General features: G+C 36.6%; 1 protein-coding gene across 1 annotated transcript in view; it reads left to right on the top strand.

Annotated features, from left to right (window-relative positions):
- The first annotated feature begins 218 nt into the window (after positions 1-218).
- Positions 219-20687, top strand: part of MYO6 (myosin VI) — a 232000-nt gene continuing 211531 nt past the window's right edge. Inside the window, exon 1 of the mRNA XM_036767011.1 lies at positions 219-385. The gene's annotated coding sequence lies outside the window, so the exon portion shown is untranslated. The remainder of the gene's footprint in view (positions 386-20687) is intronic.

The raw sequence follows: 20687 nt of genomic DNA, 5'->3' as shown, positions 1-20687 counted from the left end.
AGCGGCGCGCGCCCTCCGTCCCTTCCCTAGCCCGCGGCGCCGGCGCCCCCGCCTCCGCCCTCTCGGGCTCTCCGAATCGGTGACGTGAGCCGCCGCTGAGGTCCTCCCTCGGACTCTGCTCGGCGCGGCTCGGCGGGCGGAGGGAGGGCAGGGAGAGGCGGAGACGGGGATCAGCTGCACTGGGAGCAGGAAGTTGAGCAGGACCGGGAGCCGCTGCCGCCGCCGTCACCGCCAGGAGCCCGGCGCCAGCGCTCTGTCCTCTTTCCCGCTGGGCAGCCGCTCGGTCTTCCTTCCTTCTTCTCTTCCCTCTGCTCCCTCTCTCGGCCGCCTCGGCTCGGGGACACCCCGCCCGCCGCCGCCGCGGCTCACCTGCATCCCGGTCCAGGTGAGTGAGGGAGGGAGTGTCCACACTCGGGGGGCGGCTGCGTGCTGCGGCCAGCCCCGGGAGAGGCTGTGGTCCCAGTGTCGCCTCTGGGGCCGGGGGCTGGGGCCTCTCTGTCTCCCCCGCGGTCCCCCACTCCGTGCCCCGGAGTCGGGGCAGCAGCTGCATTGTCCTCTGCATCTGCAGGGGGTGCGGTGGGGGAGTGAGGATCTCCACGGGAAAAGGCGAGGGCTCATGGACGGGCTCTTTTCTCCCAGATCTCCGGAGAAGGTGAGAAGGGCAGAAAGAAGGGGGATGCAGTCGGGCTGGGCCGGGACAGAAGGCAGCCGAGCCGGCTCGCTCTGAGCTGTGGGTCCGGCCTATGGACGGGCTAGGTGGGGAGGTGATGTAGACGGAGCCGGGGAGGCGCCTGCCCATTCTGCGGGAACCACCTGCCGTGTCTGCCCCCGGGGCTGCCTCTGACGCTCGCAGTAAAAGGCTGGGACGGTTTGGGAGAAAAAAAAAATTAAAACTTTTCTCTAGGAGCTGATTACTAAACACTTAATAAATTCCATTTGATGGTCATTAAGAAAACGTCCTTGCTCTTCTGTAGCAAGATAATTCATTGTCCTCCAGGAATGAAGCCAAGGCAACAAGCATTTATTATTAAGCTCCTACTACGTGCCAGGTGCTGTGCTTAAGTGCTGGGAACTAGAAAAGGGCAAACATAGTCCCTGCTCTCAAGGAGCTCACAAACAAGATATATACAGGATAAACTGGAGATATAATCTCAGAGGGAACACATAGTAATCTTTTATTTTTGGTGCAAAGACAGCCTTAAAACTTGTTTTTTTAGAATAAACATCTTTTTAAAAAATTGGTGCGCTTTGTTTTTACATCCCACTCATTTCCGAATATATTATTCCCATTCATTCTTTCTTGCAAATCAAAAAAGAGAAAAAAAAATGCAGTTGAGCAAAACTGGCCAACGTTTACCTAGGCTGCAGGCCTGTTCACTTTTCCACACCCATAGTTTCCCATCCATATTCTGAATGGCCGGAGCGTCACTTAACTCTTCCAAGATTTCCACTGAATCTTAATTCTTTGATTAAATGACTAAAAGAAATGCAGACATCTAAAAACTTCTATAAATGAAAGAATCAACTTGCATTAATAATAATATAATTGTGTAAGTGATTAGGTTGAGGATTTTAAAAACCAAAGCGGTATTTCACATTGCTCTAAAAATAATAGAAGTTAAAGAAACTTTATACTCCTAAAAGGGTAAAAATGCCTTCTGTTGCTGTGATTTTGATTTCAGGGAAGTTACAGTTTGATAACTGCCCTTTTCCTGGTATTAGCCAACTCCTGATGAGAATATACTGAACTTTACATCCATTAGTGTTCTCATAATACATGTTATGGAGGCAGTATTTAAATACTAACCCACAAGTATTAGTGAGGAATATTACTCAAACTTAACATAAGTTTTTGAAGCTGTTATGATTTGGTGATATAGATAAAATATATCTAGTCAGAGTTTATTGGGGATTTTTTTTTTCTTCTAGAGGAAGCAGGATTTTAGCATAACCTCTTGTGTAAAAGTGATCTCAAGGTTTAACAGAAATTACACTTGCCATAAAACGTGGATCTTGAACTTGGGCTGGTAGTGGTCAGGGTACAAAGGTTAACAGCAAAGCAGAGGGTTTTTTGCACAAATTAACTGAATTCAAAGAGATGTCTTCCTTGGGCTACTGCTTGGTGATTAGGAGCAAAATTATCACATTTCATTCATCAAGCAATATAAATACCATGTGGTGGTCCACTGTCAGAGGAAGAAATAATAAAAGTGTTAATCCATGTTTTTCGTAAATTTACTTTTTCAAGTACTAAACATGTTAGATAGTTGTTATACAGAAATTTATAGGTAGAGTGGTAAACAAGGGTCCCTTTAACCTTTTATAAATTTGAATACTGAATTTTATATAAAACCTTTTTCTTCTCCTAGCCTTTGCTCCAAGTACGGTTTGAGAAACTGTTAAAATTCAGCACTCTTTTTTTGATAGGTGAAGGAGAGGGAGTATTGATAGTGATGTCAGAAAAAAGGAAAACAGTATCAGTGAAACATTTAAAAAATTCATGGAAAAGAGAAGGAAGTTCAGAAAGACATAAGCAAAATGGTTTCAGAACTGTACTGTTAAATGTATTACATACTTTAAAAAGCTATTACACAGTGGATGTTTGTGGTTTTATATACATTTTTTTCCTGTTCTTTGTATTCATATATAGAAATAATTATGTTCATTGATATTTGTCAAGTTCATTACAATAAAAAAGAAAATATAAAAGCAATAACATAAGAAAATATTTCTTCTGGAATAAAACCCCCAGACTATATCATTTTCATTTCAGTTATTTCATTGGGTTATTTCAGTATCTATCGTAAAGTGACCTAAAATATAAAAAACAGTTTCAGTGATGAAGTTTGTAAAGAACAGTAGTCAGGAAGTGAGAGAGCTGCTGAAGTTTCATCCTGTTGTGAATGTGCTTAATGTGTATTGAGTATTATGTCATCTATTGTTTAGACAATTATGCTTTATTGGGGAACTGGACTGCCATTTCCTTTAACAACTTCTAAAAAAAGATTTTGACTGATTTGAATAAATACAAGTATTTGAAACATTTAAAATTGTTATCAAGTTTTAACTACTTTTTATGTTTAAGAGAATCCTGAATTATGGAACATGCCTATCTAAAATGGAAAATTTGAAACTTGGTGACTCGGAAATTACTTCTTTGCTTTTCACATCCACAAATGACTTGATTAAAATTTCTTTAAAAAGACTAGTATTTGGTAAATTATGGCCTAGTTGAATTATGATGCTTGGAACAATGTGGTTATACTTTTGAATCAACCCAGAGAGAATTGTTTAAATTGCTTGAAGAACTGGTATTTTATTAGAGTAATTGGAGGTTTGATATGGGTACATACTGATGGATAGGAGCTTCTGATTAACTCAGTTCCCTTTTTTTTCTTTAATACCAAGTCAGTACTACATAGTATCTTGCATAATCTGTTGCATCATGTTCACAAATTATTATTACTTAACTAAAATGGACTGTATAGATTATAGAACATAGAATTAGATACGTTGTTTGCTGTAACCTCATCCCTGGCTTACGCAGAAGAGTAAAGCTATCAGTTTTCACTGTAGCTAAAATGAATAGTAAGTTGCTTTTAGTTAGCAAGTACTGTTTTATTTTCCTTAAGAGAAAAGATTTTGCCCGTAAGAGTGAAGTATCCTTCTCAGTACTATTCGGCCAACTCTCTTCTCTTTCAAAGAGGGTTTATTTTCAAAATTTTTTTACACTGCTACTTGCGCTGATTAATTGTTGAACCATAGCCCTGCTTTATTAAACTCTCTCCATCCTCTTTTTCCTTTGCTTATATTAGGCAAGCAGGAACTTGAAAGGGAAAAGTCCTTAGTCGAAAATAGTGTCTTTTCCTCTCTAGGAAGATGTAAGCTAATTAGTGTGCAGAAAGGACCATGCAGTTGCTTTGCAGACAAGCATCTTTCGCATCTGAGTCAATGAATGAAATAGGAGGTAGGTAGAATCAGGCAAAGGAACAGAGAGGAGGCAAACTGGTTTGCCTTTTCTTTTAAAATAGGACAGTTGTGTTGTTTTGTTTAAAGTATTGTGAATTCTTAAACCATATGTAAATGTAAGTGCACATTTTTATTTCTGTTATGTAGTACAAATGTGCAAGTACAAATAAGAAATGCTTTCCCAAGCTTAATTATTTTTGTATTATCAACACTGCAACTCCTTGTCTTTACAATAGATAATTCAACTGAATGGAGTTAAAATGACCTTTTGAATTCTGCTTTTGGAGTATTCAACAGATTTTTTTAAAGGATGCATTTAAAATAAGTTTCAGTAGTAACTACACAATTTTATGAGTGCCAAACGTAAATAGATAACAATCATTAAGTGGAATTTTTCCTTGAGGACAACATTGAATCATGACTTAAGGAAAAGTAGCAAGTCATAAGTATACACCCAATATTACCAAACCACAAGAAACATAACTAGAAGAACCCATCTGACCCATCTGTCTTCTTTAGAAAGGTTGTAGTACCAGAGAGGAAGTTGTTTTGTAGAAAGAATATGTCTCAAGTGAAACCAAAACATTGTAGTGCATTCCTTCTTTGTATACTCATATGATACTATTAATTAATGTACAAAAGAAGGCGTTAGTAATTGCAAGCCATCGAAATCTTTTGTATATGCTGTATGCTCACTTGATATGTAGTCTTACAAGTTAATCTTTGTAAAGTAAGGTGTTGCATGTGGCAGGAATTTTTATTGGGCTAGGAGTTTAAAGTAGGTCATTAGTATTGTAGATGTACACATGGTGTAATGCATAGAAAGCTGGCCTCACAGCCAGAAAGATAGGGGTTCAAGTCCTGACTGACACATACTGGCCGCCTGTGTGACCCTAGCCGAAACACTGAACCTCTCAGTGTTCCAGGCAACAACAGCAGCGTCTTCATCTGTTTAAAAAGTTTTATTGATATTTATAGCTTTTGTAACACCTTAACTTCTGAATGTTTTCTTGTTTAGTCCCTAACTAGTGAATGGCCACATATGCTTTTCAGACATAAGTGGTTCTCATAATCAACTCATATATTTCTGCCTCTTTTCGAAAGGAGAGGGGAGTTCCTATCCTGTTTCTATCACATGACTTTGTCACAACATTGTTGAATGTCCAGGCAACTTCTTAACGCAGAGCTTCTTAACCTGGGGGTTAGGGATTTCCATGGGATCTGTAGCTAAATTTCAAAGGTCCATGAATTCAGGTGGGGAAAAAATACATTTTAATTTTGACTACTTTTGGCTTTTTTTAATCCTATGTATTTTATTTGAAGCATTTTAAGACATTCTTAGAAGTAATCCATAGACTTCATCAGACTGTGAAGGGGATCCATGATACAAAAAAAAAAAAAAAAAAAAGATTAAGAACCTCTGTTCAAAGATTATAAGTTGCAGAGAGGGTGCCGACCTGTCTCGGTAGTGCAGATCTATCATTTGGGAGTTCCCTATACCAAGGTCAAGTTTCCCTCCATCCATTGTCATTCAGCAAATATTAATGGCACATGTGGAGGATTCAAAGAAGAGAAAGATGATCTCTGTCCTCAAGTAGGGTATAATCTAGTTGAGGTGAGTATAAGGGCCAGGGTAAGATAACTATCGTACAAGGAAGAATATGACAAGAGCTATAATAGAGGTAGTAATAAAGGAGAGAGAGTTGCTTATTCTTTTTACTCCTTATGTAGCCGAGGGAATCAGGAAAAGCTTTATGAAGGAGGTGGGTTTTGAGGTAGAATTTGCAGAATGGGTAAGATTTTTGATGTGTGGGTGGGTGGAAGAATTCCAGGTACAAGGAACAACATGAGCAAGGATGTAAGGAATAGTGAGTGGGCTAGTTTGGTTGGAGCAAGGGAAAGGACAGAAAATAGATTGGGAATCTGTTGTGGGGCCTCGACTGCCAAGTATAAAAGGAGAGCAGTTTACTTTGAGAGCATGTCTTAGATCAAATGTTAAGGTTTCAAAGACATGTAAGCCTTTGAGGGATTTGTAATATAGTTGGGAGAGAAAAGGCATAACCATAAACAGATAAGTGTTAGATAGAATTTAAATTCTGAAGATGCTTTTGCTTTCGAATAATGGTGTAGGCACTTCTCATGCTGAAGGTTGCACACAATTACTAGTGTTAACCTCCTAGTAGTGCCTTATGGCAAACTATGTGTTTGTTTTCTGTTGGTTATTTTGAATTAGGAATATTTGAAAATCAGGACATTACCGTTCTTCTGGCAGTTGTATCCAGCAGCTAGAAGTTTATATAATTTTCAAATTTTTATTTTTAATTGGAGAGCAGTAGTTGAGGTACTAAATGACTTATTATTGGCATATCAGCTTTCTTGGTGAAATTGATGATTTCCTTTATCTTAGGGGTACATCATTTTAAAATTTAATTTTATAAAAAAGTCATTTATGACTATGATATGTGGCATTACAAAAGTGACATTTTTTGAAAAAATACTTATTTTTTTGATTATAATTATATTTTTGTCTTTATGTTTAGATATCAGTAATGACTAAGGTGAAAGGAGTGTGTCTACCTATTAATAATCCTGAATAACATTTTACTGTTGTTTTGAAGTTCTTTAATTATATACCTCATATAATAATCAGTATTAAGTAGGGCTGGACTACCAGTCAGTGAATTAGTCTGCCTCAAGTACTTGCTGATTTGAAGGTGAGCTTGAACCCTGAAAAGCTCGAGTGCTCCAGATATCCCTACTGTTGGCTTTTGGAATGCCTGAAATACCCGCTGTTAGAATCACTTCTTTGTTACAATATAACTGTATTACCTGGTAGAGGTAGCAGCTAGAATCGTCCATTATCACATTGTCAGAATAGAGCTCTGTGAAAACGGGACATAGGACACATAGATTTTGATACAGGCTAGGGATAAAGGAAAGGAACATGGAGTTCTTCTGGGTAGGTCAGGAGGCTTAGGGGGTTCAAAGAGCATTACGAGGACATTAAAAACAAATGGTACAATTTTGCTAAGGGCTTAGGTTCTCAGAGTATTCATGGAATCTTATATATTTAGTGAAGACCTCATATTTTTGGCTTTTAGAGACTGCTTTACAAGTGAGTCCCTTTTCCTTCTCTTAAAAAATTACCGTATTTAGTAGGACATTTTAATCCAAAGAGTATAAGATAGAGAAAATATTAAGTTTGGAAGAAACCTTGTTAAGTTGTTTATTCCATTTTTTTTGTGATACATATCACCAGAGTGTTTCTGAATGAACATTACAGCTCTTCTTTGACTTGTGTATTTAGGTTTTCTTGCATTTACTTTTTAGAGATTCTTTAGTTCAAAACTGAAATTGTTAGCAATGGGCATATCAACCTAACTACCTATACCACAGTTGTGTCAGTGGAAATAGTCTGTTTGCATTCTAGGAGCTCATTGGTAATTCTGTGTTTTTAAATATTTGGTTTTATATTTGTGGTTTTTCGACAGTGTTAATTGGCTAGTAATATTTAGTATCAACTATGTTGTCAAAACAGTATTGTTGATGAATACCTTGGGCTATTAGTAGGATTTCTCTGTTGCAGGTTAGTACATGATCTTGGTCAGCTTTCATATTCTCATTTATCAACATTACTGGGATTACCACAGATGGCCTATAACTTCTAGACTTCTTGTGGCTTTGTGCACAAGCATCATCTTATGCTTTTAATTAGATGACTTTCTAAGAGCTTCTGGTAATCTTTATGGCTTTTTTTTTTTAGCACTGCGCCTGGCACATAGGAAGCACTTAATAAATAGTAATAAAAACTGCCGTTTATGTTGCATTTTAATATTTGCAAAGTGCAATGCAATTATTAGCTTTTACTTAAAACAACTCTATGAAGTAGGTGCTTTTATTATTTCCATTTTACAGACAAGGAAACTGAGGCAGACAGAGGTTAAGTGATTTCTCTAGAGCCACACAGCTATAAAGTTTCTGAAGTCAGATGGGAACTCAGGTTGTCTGCACTCCAGGTCTAGAGCTCTATCCATTATGTTATCTAGGTACCTCAAATGCTTGTCTGTTCTTTAGAACCAACAATAATAGTACCAGTTGATAGAAACTGGACTATAAACATAACCTTGCTTTAATACAGTAATGATGGGAAATAGATTGGAGAACATTCTTTTAAACTTTGAAGGTATTATTATATAAATTAAACTTTTTAGTAACTACTCTAATTCCATCCCTGCCACTAATTATGTGTGTGACCTTGGGGAAGTCACTTCATCCTTATCCTCAGTTTCCTCATTTGTCAATAAGAGAGTTGTACTAAATAATCACTAAGGTCCCATCCAGCTCCAAATCTTGGATCCTCTGAGCACTGGATTTACAGTCTGGAGAGATTTGAATTCTAATCCTGGTTCTCACTTAATAGCTTTGTGACTCCAGGCAAAAAGACTCACCTTTCTGAGCCTATTTTGTCTATTTCCCCATCTACAAAATGGCAGTGGCAATAGGTTGACCATTTGTACCACAGGATTTTTGTAAAGGAAATGTTTTGTAAACTTTAAAGTATTGTATAAATTTGTTGTCAGTTTTGTTGTGTAGGGGGATGGGTAGAATCAGAGATTAGAGGCTAGGGAAATTTTGATTCACTTCATATGACCATTTGTGACTCTTGTTGCTACATAAGCATAATCAAAGAGGATAAGATTTTGATAAAGCAGCGAATATAGATTTATAGTTGAGTAAAGTAGTTCTGATTTTTCTGGTATTTTATATGTAATTTATGGCAACTATTTTTTTCTTTATCATGTGATACAGTTGTACAAGACTCAGCAGAATAACTATGCCATATTGAAAGTGGTTCCCATGCAGTTTAAGAGCCATGTTGTGAATAAACGATTTTTACACATGACTAGAATCAAAACTTGCTGGAAGCTCAGATGATGGCTACTCATTTGAAAGACCTGTTCAAAGTGAGGGCAACAGTTCTGGAACCAGAATCATTTTCTTAGTTCATAACAAGTAGATACCAAAGAAAAGTAGTTAAATTGTTTTTGCTTCTTTGTAATTAAAAAAATTTAAAAGTGAAAGTCAACTTTTAAAATTATTTCTTTCTTCATTTCCTTCTTATTACGTGTTAGAGGGAAAATTCAGTAATTTTACATTGTGCATGTAATTTTCACTTTCTGAGTTAGAGATATTTGTGATGCATGGGCAGGTACATTGGGTGTGAATTCAAGTCGTTAAAGCTCTCTGACCAGAAGTTTCATCATTTGTAAAATGGAGTAAATAACCTCTCTTTAAGGGCCTTTTCTAGCTTCTAAAATCAGTAGGGGGTCCTTATTCTTCCAATTCTTCTATATTTTATAATGGGGGTTTCTTGATAAGACTTTTGGCTAGCTAATGAAAAAAGAAGTTCCATTGGTTCTAGTTAAAGCTCCATAACTAAAATTGTTGCTTTTGGTCTTGGTTATCTTACCACTCTGGACCTCAGTTACTTTATTTTTATAATGAAAGGGTCATACTAGATGACATCTAAGGTTTCTTTCAACAGAATGTATTATGCCTACCTCCCTTATTATTTTAAATGGCAGATCTCAGTCCCTCAGGCCTGCAATCTAGTTGTTATCCTGGATATCTCTCTCTTTCTCTCTCTCTCTCTCTCTCTCTCTCTCTCTCTCTCTCTCTCTCTCCCCCCCTCTCCCTCCTCCCTCTCTCTCTCTCTCTCTCTCTCTCTCTCTCTCTCTCTCTCCACCCCCCCCCCTCTCTCATCAGCAACATCTCTCAAATATGCCCCCTTTCTCTTCTGATACTACCACCACTCTGGTACAGGCTCTCATCATTTCATGCCTGGACTATTGCAATAGCCTGATGGTGGATCTGCCTGCCTCAAGTCTCTCCAATCCATCCCCCATTCAGCTTCTAAAGAGATTTTCCTAAAATGCAGGGTCTGATCATGCCACTTTTCTATGCAGTAAACTCCATTGGCTCCCTATTGCTTCCAGGAGCAAATATAAAATGTTCTGTTTGGCATTTAGAGCCCTTTATAACCTAGCCCCCTCCTACATTTCTAGTCTTACACCTTTTTCCTGGATTCTTCGATCCAGTCACAGTGGCTTTTCTGGCTCTTCCATGAACAAGATACTACATCTCTTGGTTTCAGGCATTTTTCTGGGTGTCCCCATGCCTGGAACACTCTCCCTCTGCTCTGACTACTGACTCCCTGGTTTCCTTTAAGTCCCCACTAAAATTCCAGTTTCTGCTGGAAGCTTTCCCAAGTCCTCTCTCTTAATTCTAGTGTTTTCCCTCTGTTAATTATTTCCTATTTATGCTCTGTGTAGATTGTTTTGTATTTATTTGTTTGCATGTTGTTTCTCCCATTAGGTTGTAAGCTCCTTGAGGGCAGAGATTATCTTTTCCCTCTTTTGGTATCTCCAATTCTTAGTCCAGTGCCTGGAATGTAGTGGGCATTTAAAAATGTTTATTGATTGATGTTTTCTAGAATGGACATGTTCTTGCAGAGTTGAGTGTTCCACGGGGAAAGCAAACCAGTAATAACATATTCCAGGAGAATTAAAAGCCTACTGTAAAATAGGGCTTAAGATTGTGACTGGTTTTGTGGCTTATCTATGATATAATGTTATGTTTACTTGAAGTTATGAGATAATACATTCATCATGGAACAGTAGTACAACATCAGACCTTGTACTTTAAGTGGCATCAGTTTATTTACAAGTAAAATAGTTGATTGCAATATTTAATTACTACTTAAAAACTGAGTTAATTTTTAGTATTTCAGATTTCAGTATTTCAGACATGGGGTAGTAGAAAAAGTATGGATGCAGAGTCATAGTACTTAAGCTTGAATCCCAGTTACTGTGTAGTTTGTAGCAAGTCACTTAACCTATCCGAGCCTGTGTCCATAAAATAACATCATCTCTTAAGTTATATTTCAGTTCTAAGTCTTGTGATCTTATGAATAGTTATGCAATTTGTTATTCTCTTCTTCATTTCCTGACTTTCTATTTTGTAGTTTATCTTAATATAAACTAAATTTTAGGCACTAACTACGACACATGCATATTCTCACTGTCAGGAATAAATACATTCCTGAGGATAGTATAAACAATGAGGAGGGGAGAAAGACTTTATACAGTGTCCAGGCTGAGACCTGTTCAGTGTGGGAAAGTGTTGTATCTTGTTTTTCTGTCCACTGTCTACCCTGCCCCCTTCCTCCATCTGTGCCAGCCTCCATTCTGCCCTCAAAAGGGCCCCAGGGAAAGAGAGATACAAACACTTCGGTTGAGTAAAAGGCTGCTAGGGCAGGTTTGGGTCTCTTGGGGTTGCTGGAAGAATCTGCTTGGACAGAAAGACTAATGAATGAATGTGGATCAGTGAGAACTTAAGAATATGAACATCTTTTTTATGTACATTTAAACTTATCATCTGGTTTTTTGTTTTTGATTTTGATAGTGAATAGGAAGTAAAAAGACTGGAGATGGACCACGGTTTTAGTATAAGAACTAAATGGAAATTTTAAAATAACACTTCTTAGTGAGTCACTGTACATTTAGACTTCGATTTTAATAGAATATGGAGAAAAGTAACCTTCATAACATTTTAAAAATCATCTCAAAAGTTATAATTTAAAAATACATTTTCTGCTCACTTTCAGCATGTTTTGTAAACTATTCTTTAAAAAATTCAGAATTTCCAAACCTTTGAGCCTTTTTTCAAAATATAACATTTATTTGTTTTGAGCTACTCATAGGCACAGAAAGTTCTGTCCTGAGGGGTATTCATCCTAAGGCTGCTGTTCTTTTTATGTTAGGTTATTTGAATTTCCTTTGAAATGTGGATTGGGTTATTCCAGAGAGGTTTCTTCCCTTGTTATTTGTTCTAAAATTAGATCAACCAGCTGTGTTTTGGTTTGTGGGTATCTTGTGTTATCCTTTCAAACACTATGATCTTACTGGCTATGGGACAAAATATAGATATTTCTTGGAAAAAAGATAAGTTTCTCTGCATTTCCTGTTTAACAGATCTCACTTTGCAGATGAGAAAGACAGGACGTCTTGTATATTTAATATATTTGTCTTTGGGGTTTTAAATAATATTATGATTTGGTTTGGTCACTGAAATAGGAAAAGATGTGAGTGTAGACCACAAAACTGGCATCTGTCTAAAACTGTTAAATTCTTCACCGACCCTCTGATAGCACACCATTGTATTAGTTTTGTTTGTCCAAAAGGTGTCTTGAAAGAGTTTTTGAAATTGTACAGGTTTTTCCAGGCATAAGCATATGATGAAATGAATATCAGTGCTAAAACCAGTCAAATTTTTATTTCAAAAGGAACTATCCTGTAAATCTTCTGTGTTACTAGGAAATTTTATTTCAGAGAATCTCAGAGTTGGAAAGGACAGATGTCATTTAGTCCAAACCATATTTAAATATATTTGTGATTTCATTTATGTGTGGATTATCCTTTAAGTTCAGTATGGTGGGCGGGGGGAGGGATCCATCTAACATGCTGGAGGCTTTTCTTACTTTCTCTTGATTTTTTGAGAATATCATAGCAAAGTTTGGAATGCCTCACTCTTGCCATGTGACTACCCATTATTTTCAATCACACTTTCTCTGAAGACATCCTTTATTCTAATTTTTGTAGTTCTCATTTGTTATGTGATGAATTCTACTTAAACCCACTTATGCCTCTCCATTGCCCTTTGAATGATACTCACTTTTAATTCTCTGGAGGCTTTGGTGGTTAGGTGGTGCAGCAAATAGAGCAGTGGAGCTTTGTTTTGGGAAGAAGTTTTCAGTCAATAAAAGAGCTTTTCAGTTTCTTAAAGATAGTCTTGTCACTCTTGTCCTTCTGTTTAACTAAATACAGGGTCCACTCAAAGTATCTATGCTGTGGGCATGCTTTTTAGGTTGTCCATCTAATTGCATGTCATATCTCAATAGTAAGAATTCTTGATCCATTTGGCTTTTCTTTTATGGATGGCTAAGCCATACTTTTTTGAGTGGTTCCCTCTAAAATCTACTCTGAAACTCATACCTCTTCAGCACCCCCTGATCCTGGGAACCTTCACTCCCTCTGATTGGAGTGGATAGAGTTTGGGTATTTGGTGAGCTCCTCTCAAATCCTTTATCATTTAAGCAGGCAATTCTCATCATTTTTCACCATCTGGAGTTAATGATCTCCAGGAACTCATTCTACAAGATGAAATTGACTCTGACTCAAACCTGCTCCAATCATTTCCCACCCCTGGTGAAATTCATCATGCCATCAAACCAGGTACTTCTTCTTCTCCCTTCAGCTTTTTTCTTTTTTTTTTGTATTAGCTTCCTCCCTTAGATTGTGAGCTCCTTGAGGGCTGGGATTGTTTTATGCCTTTCTTTTTATCTCCACTGCTTAGCACATAATATATGTTTAATAAATGTTTATCGACTCTGACTCTCTTCCACTTGTATTCTGTGTTGGATTTCCTCCATGGTAGGGATGAACATCTTTAGTGAGCATATGTCTTGAATTGTTTTTAATTTTTTTTGAGGGGGGAAGGCAGGACAATTGAGGTTAAGTGACTTGCCCAAGGTCACACAGCCAGTAAGTGTGTCAAGTGTCTGAGGCCGGATTTGAACTCAGCTCCTCCTGACTCCAGAGCTGGTGCTCTACTCACTGTGCCACCTAGCTTCCCCTTGAATTGTTTTATCATAAACATGTCATGCTGTAGAATAATGCCTGTGAAATAATAACTGCTGCCTTGTAATGGGCTCATCAAGAATAACATCTGTGTACGTGTGTGTGTTTGTTTACTTGGTCTAGTTGGATCAAAGAATGTAGGAAGAGTGGTAATGAATAAGAACATCAGAGAGGTATATTGGAGGCCAGGCTGTGAAGGACTTTATAAGCTAAACAGAGTAGTTATATTTGTACTTAAGAACAATAGAGAGCCATTGGAGCATATTGATTTAGGGGAGTAACATGGTCAAATGTGCAGTTTAGGAAAATCACTTTGGGAGCTGGTGAAGGATTGATCAGAGTTAGAGGACACTTGAAGCAGGAAGGCCATTCAGGAGGTGATGAAGGCCTGAAGTAGGGTGGTGGCAACATAGGTAGAGAGAAGTGATGGATACAAGGGATGTTATGAAGGTAGAAATGGCAAGAATTAATGTTGCAGCAAGACAAAGGGTAATGGACCAATTAAGAATTGTGCTGACAGGACTTCTGGGAGCCAAGAGGTGGAGTAAGCAGTAAGTCACTCTTATTTACCAGGTCAAAGAGAAACCATAATCTTATAGTATGTTACAGAGTAAAGGTAAAAAGCTGGAGGAGAATATATTACGTTCAGTTGAAGGAAAAAAAAGCAGGGGTAGCAGTCCTGATCCCAGATAAAGCAAAAGCAAAAATAGATCTAATTAAAAGGAATAAAGAAGGAAACTACATCCTGCTAAAAGGTGCCATTGACAATGAAGTAATATCAATACTAAACATATATGCACCAAGTGCATATATGTTTATATATTATATATTATAGCGTCCATATTCCTAGAGGAGAAGTTAAGTGAGTTACAGGAAGAAATAGACAGCAAAACTATGTTAGTGGTGGTGGTGGTGGGGAGACCTCAACCTCCCCCTCTCAGAATTAGATAAATCTAACCAAAAAATAAACAAGAAAGAAATTAAGGAGGTGAATAGAATCTTAGAAAAGTTAGGTATGGTAGGCCTCTGGAGAAAATTGAATGGAAATAGAAAGGAATATACCTTTTTCTCTGTGGTACATGGCACCTACACAAAAATTGACCATGTTCTAGGGCATAAAAACCTCACAATCCAGTGCAAAAAGGCAGAAATGTTAAATGTGTCATTTTCAGATTACAATGCAATAAAATTACATGTAATAAAAGGGCCATGGAAAGATAGACTAAAAATTAATTGGAAACTAAATAATCTAATCCTAAGGAATGAATAGGTCAAACAGCAAATCATAGAAACAATCCATGACTTCATCCGAGAGAATGATAGTAATGAGACAACATACCAAACTTATGGGATGCAGCCAAAGCAGTTCTTAGGGAAATTTTATTTCTCTGAATGCTCAACATGGATAAAGTAGAGAAAGAGGAGATCAATGAATTGGGCATGCAACTAAAAAAGCTAGAAAAAGAACATATTAAAACTCTCTAATTAAATACCAAATTAGAAATACTGAAAACCAAAGGAGAGATAAATAAAATTGAAATTAAGAAAACTGTTGAACTAATAAATAAAACTAAGAACTGGTTTTATGAAAAAATCATTTATAGAGTAAATAAATAATATAAATAAATAAAAAATAAATAAATAAAAAGGTTTACTTTGGTTCATCTGATTTAAAAAAAGAAAGAAGAAAACCAAATTACCAGTATCAAAAATGAAAAAGGTGAATTCACCACCAATGAAGAAGAAATTAAAACAATAATTAGGAGCTATTTTGCCCAACTGTATGCCAATAAATTTGACAATTTAGTGAAATGGATGAATATTTACAAAAATATAAATTAGCAGAAGAGGAAACAGAATTCTTAAAAAACCCCATTTCAGTAAAGAAATTGAGCAAGCCATCAGTGAACTCCCTAAGGAAAAAAATCTCCAGGGCCAGATGGATTTACAAGTGAATTCTATCAAACATTTAAAGAACAATTAATTCCAAAACTATATAAACTATTTGGGAAAATAGGAGGAGTCCTACCAAATTCTTTTTACGATACAAATATAGTGCTGATACCTAAACTGAGAAGAGCCAAAATAGAGAAAGAAATATATAGACCAATTTCCCTAATGAATATAGATACAAAATTTTTGAATAAAATATTAACAAAGAGATTATAGCAACATACTGTGAGTATATCATGAGGAAAACATACTATGACTAGGTAGGATTTATACCAGGAATGTAGGGCTGGTTCAATATTAGGAAAACTATCAACATAATTGACCATATCTACAACAAAACTAACAGAAATCATATGATTATCTCAATAGAACCCATCCTATTAAAAACCCTAGAGAGCATTGGAATAAATAAATTCTTCCTTAAAATGATAAGTAACATCTATCTAAAATTATCAGCAAGCGTTATATGTAATGAGGATAAACTAGAAGCATATCCAATAAGATCAAGGGTGAAACAAGGATGTCCATTATCACCACTGTTATTCAATATTGTAGTAGAAATGTTAGCTTTAGCAATAAGAGAAAAAAAGTAATTAAAGGAAATAAAATAGACAAAGAAGAAATAAAGCTATCACTTTTTGCAGATTGGTATAGAGAATCCTAGAGAATCAACTAAAAAACTACTTGAAATAATAAATAACTTTAACAGAGTTGCAGGATTAAAAATAAACTCACATAAATCATTGGCATTTCTGTATATTAGTAACAAGGCCCAACAGAAAGAGATAGAGAAATTCCATTTAAAGTTACTGTAGACAGTATGAAATATTTGGGAATCTACCTGCCAAGACAAACTCAGGAACTATATGAACACAGTTATAAAACACTTTTCACACAAGTCAAATCTAAATACTTGGAAAAATATCAGTTGCTCATGGTTAGGCTGAGCTAATATAATAAAAATGATAATTCTACCTAAAGTAATTTACTTCTTCAGTGCCATACCAATGAAACTACCAAAAATTGTTTTATAGAGGTAGAAAAAATAAAAAACAATTCACCTGGAAGAACAAAATGTCCAGAATATCAAGGGGATTAATGAAAAGAAATGCAAGGGAAGGTGACCTAACCATACCAGATCTCAAATTGTATTTTAAAACAGCAGTCATCAAAACTACTTGGTACTGGCTAAATAAGAAATAGAGTGGTAGATCAGTGGAATAGGTTGGGTACATGACTATAGTAATCTACTGTTTGATAAGCTGGAAGACTCGAGCTTCTGGGATAAGAACTCACTATTTCACAAAAACTGGAAAATAGTATGGCAGAAGCTGGGCATAGACCAACATCTTACACTGTATACCAACATAAAATCAAAATGGTACATGATTTAGATATAAAGGCTGATATTATAAGCAAAAGGAATACTTTACCTGTCATATTTATGGAAAATGGAAGAATTTTTGACCAAACAAGAGAGAGAGAACATTATGACATGCAAAATGGATAATTTTGATTACATTAAATTGAAAAGTTTTTGCACAAACAAAGACAATGCAACCAAAATTAGAAGGGAAGCAGAAATCTGGTAAACAACTTCTATAACCAGTATCTCTGATAAATCTCATTTCTAAAATATGTAGAGAACTGAGTCAAATTTATAAGAATACAAGTCATTCCTCAATTGATAAATGGTCAAAGGATATGAAAGCTATCTGTAGTCATATGAAAAAAATGCTCTAAATCACTATTGATTAGAGAAATGCAAATCAAAGCAGCACATTACACCTATCAGATTGGCTAATATGACAAAACAGGAAAATGATATATGTTGGATAATATATGGGAAAATTGGAATACTAATGCATTGTTGGTGTAGGAACCGATCTAACCATTCTGGGGAACAATTTGGAACTATGCCCAAAAGGTAATCAAATGGTACATACCCTTGACCCAGTAATGCCACTTCTAGGTCTGTATCCCAAAGAAATCATAAAAATGGGAAAAGGACTCACATGTACAAAAATATTTATAGCAGCTCTTTTTGCGGTGGCCAAGAATTAGAAATTGAGGGGATACTCGTTAATTGGGGAATGGCTGAACAAGTTGTGGTATATGAATGCAATGGAACACTATTGTTCCATAAGAAATGATGAGCAGGCAGACTTCAGAAAAACCTGGAAAGACTTACATGAACTGATGCTAAGTGAAAATGAGCAGAACCAGGAGAGCATTGTATGATGACTCACTTTGATAGACCTTGCTCTTTTCAGCAATGCAAGGATATATGACAGTTCCAAAAGACTCATAATGGAAAATGCTATCCACATGCAGAAAAAGAACTATGGAATCTGAATGCAGATTGAAGCCTACTTTTTGTGTGCTTGCTCTCTCTCTCTCTTCGCCCGTTGGTTCTGATTCTTTTTTACAACATGACTAATGTGAAAATATGTTTAATATGAATGTATATGTATAGCTTTGATCAGATTACATGCCATCTTGGGGAGGGGGGTAGGGAGGAAGGGGGAGAAAATTTAGAACTCAAAATCTTACGGAAGTAAATATTGAAAACTAAAAATAAATAAAGAAATAAGACATAGAGAGGCTAAGAGAAATAGAGAAAACAGAAAACAGAGGCAGAAAGACAGCTTTCAGAAGACAGGCTTTGTTTTGTTTTGGTTTGATTTATTCTGTCTAGTATTAAGGGATGAGTTATCACATAAATACTTTTAAATTGGAGAATTAAAAGATACTATAGAATTGGAGAAGGGAAAATATTTACTTGATTTTTAGGAAAGAGAAGATAATGACAATGCACATTGCAAGTTTGACTTCAATTTTCAGCAGAGTTTTAGAATGTGATGTTGAAAGATTTTTAGTGCAAACGGAGAAAACAAGATAGTAATCCAAAGAGCCAGCAAGGCTTCACCAGGTACAGGTTATTATAGATTAGACTGACCTCATATCCTTTTTTGACACAGTTACTAGACAGATCAAAGGAGTGCTACAAAAATACAATAAAATTAAGAGTTTTTTTTTTAATAAAGCCTCATTCCTTCCTTTTTTTTAAAAAAATAATTGTGTTGACATAGCTACTGTGAAAATGTTTTGCATGACTTCATATGTATAATAGGTATCATATGTCTTGCCTTTTCAGTGGGTTGGGATATGGATTGGAGGGAAAGAGAGAATTTGGAAATGAAAAGAAATATAGTGGAGAAACAACTAAAAGATAACATCAGAGAGTTATACCACCAGAAATGCTTACCTAAGCTTGTTATAAAGCAAGAAAGTACAGGTTCTTTGGACCTCCAAACTCTACTGTTAGAGACACAATGTGAAGAAATCAAGACTAGGGCTTCTTAGCCTTTTATGTATCATGAACCCCTTCAGCAGTCTGGTGAAGTCCATGAACCCCTTTTCACAATAATGTTTTTAAATAGGAAGGAAATGCTAAATTTCAAATAGAAGTTAGAAAAACTAAAAAATAATTTTTTCCCCCATCCAAGTTCATGGACTCCCTGAAATCTATGCAAGCACACCCCCATGTTCAGCCCTTTCTTTAGAGGAAGGTGCTCCCCTCCCCCCCAAAAAAACAACACATGGTTCAGACCATTTGTTGAGAATTTGTAGGAGTGCATAGACAAGAGTTGTACAGAATAAGGTTTTAGAGGGGTTGTCATGTACACCACTGGAAGAAATACCGATGGGAATGAGGTTACAAATCCTATCAAATCTATGATGGTTTTTATACAGTCCTATTGAAACCAAGGGTCCAAAGCAAATAACTTTTGGTAACTTTGTTGCTCTTGTGACTACAGTGCTTTGAAATAGAAACTCAGTAAATAAGAAGCCCCTATATTCACCAAAATAGAGTAGCACTTTTTGTAGTAACAAAGAACTAGAATGCAGTAGGTGTCCATCGATGGGGGAATAGCTAGATAATGGAAGACAAAACATGCATATATAGTTATATATGAAATATTTACAAAATAAATACCAGGTAATTTTGAATGGTAAGGTTTCATGTAGAAGGTGGCAGGAGAGCTGAGTTTTGAAGGAAATTAGAGATTCTGAGAGGACGATAGGGAGAAATGTAAAGTCTTACATTAAGCTCCACAAATACAATATTAGGAAATGTTGACTAGACAGTGCTTCATGTGAAAAAGACTTGGGCTTTTCTGGGGGGACAGTGTAATGTGACTGTCAAAAAACTGATGTGATCTTACGCTGAATCAAGGGGAACTGCAGGCTGCAAAAGGAGACTTGATAGTAATTGCATTCATTACCTGAAGTGTACTCATATAAAAAGGTAGGTCTCTTTTCCAAAGAGAAGCTTTGGGTCATTTAAACAAAACATCCACATAGTTTCCCAAACATAATCCTGCCCTTTCTCCTTGTCTTTGTCAGTTCATTGTTCATTTGCAGTTTCTGTTCAAGATGTATGTACTAATGGACCACCTCTGTGAGTTGCCTTTCTTAATTGTAAGTCATGATCTAGGCAATAAATAATCTTCATGCTTCATATCCTATCCAGCTGGCACTCTTCTTGCCATTTGGACCTCCAGAGATCACGCCCTGAGGTACTTGAGCCATTCAGCTTTAGAATTCCTGCCTGGAATCAAGCTGGCATGATTGGTGAGTAAGCAAGCATAAATTCACATGTCACATTATAGCTAGCCAGGTCCACATCAGACCACTTCATGCATTGCATCCCTTCCACTCAGCTGTTTTCTTGACTTTCCCCCTTTCTGCACTGTGTCCTCAGCCTGTTTAGACCTTTTGTTTTGAGAACCTGGAATCAAATTATTACTACTGTTGCTTCAGACAGAGGCATGTCAGTCGATTCCCCTAAAGTGTTAACATTTTTAGTTATAAATCTGTTGTCTATTGAACTAGAATGCATAATAAACTATTCTGGTACCTTAGTGATCTGAAGTAGTAATAGCATGTATAATTTTTAAAAAATCAATTTATTTTATTTTCAGTCTCAAATTTCAGTTTCAGTCTCAAATTCTCTCCTCTCTTTTCTCCTCCTCTGCTCATTGAGAAGACAAAAAATCTATT

This window comes from Trichosurus vulpecula, chromosome 7, assembly GCF_011100635.1.
Source record: "Trichosurus vulpecula isolate mTriVul1 chromosome 7, mTriVul1.pri, whole genome shotgun sequence".
Taxonomy (NCBI): Eukaryota; Metazoa; Chordata; class Mammalia; order Diprotodontia; family Phalangeridae; genus Trichosurus; species Trichosurus vulpecula.
Note: the sequence above shows the minus strand (reverse complement) of the source record. Positions and strands in the feature narration are given on the sequence as shown.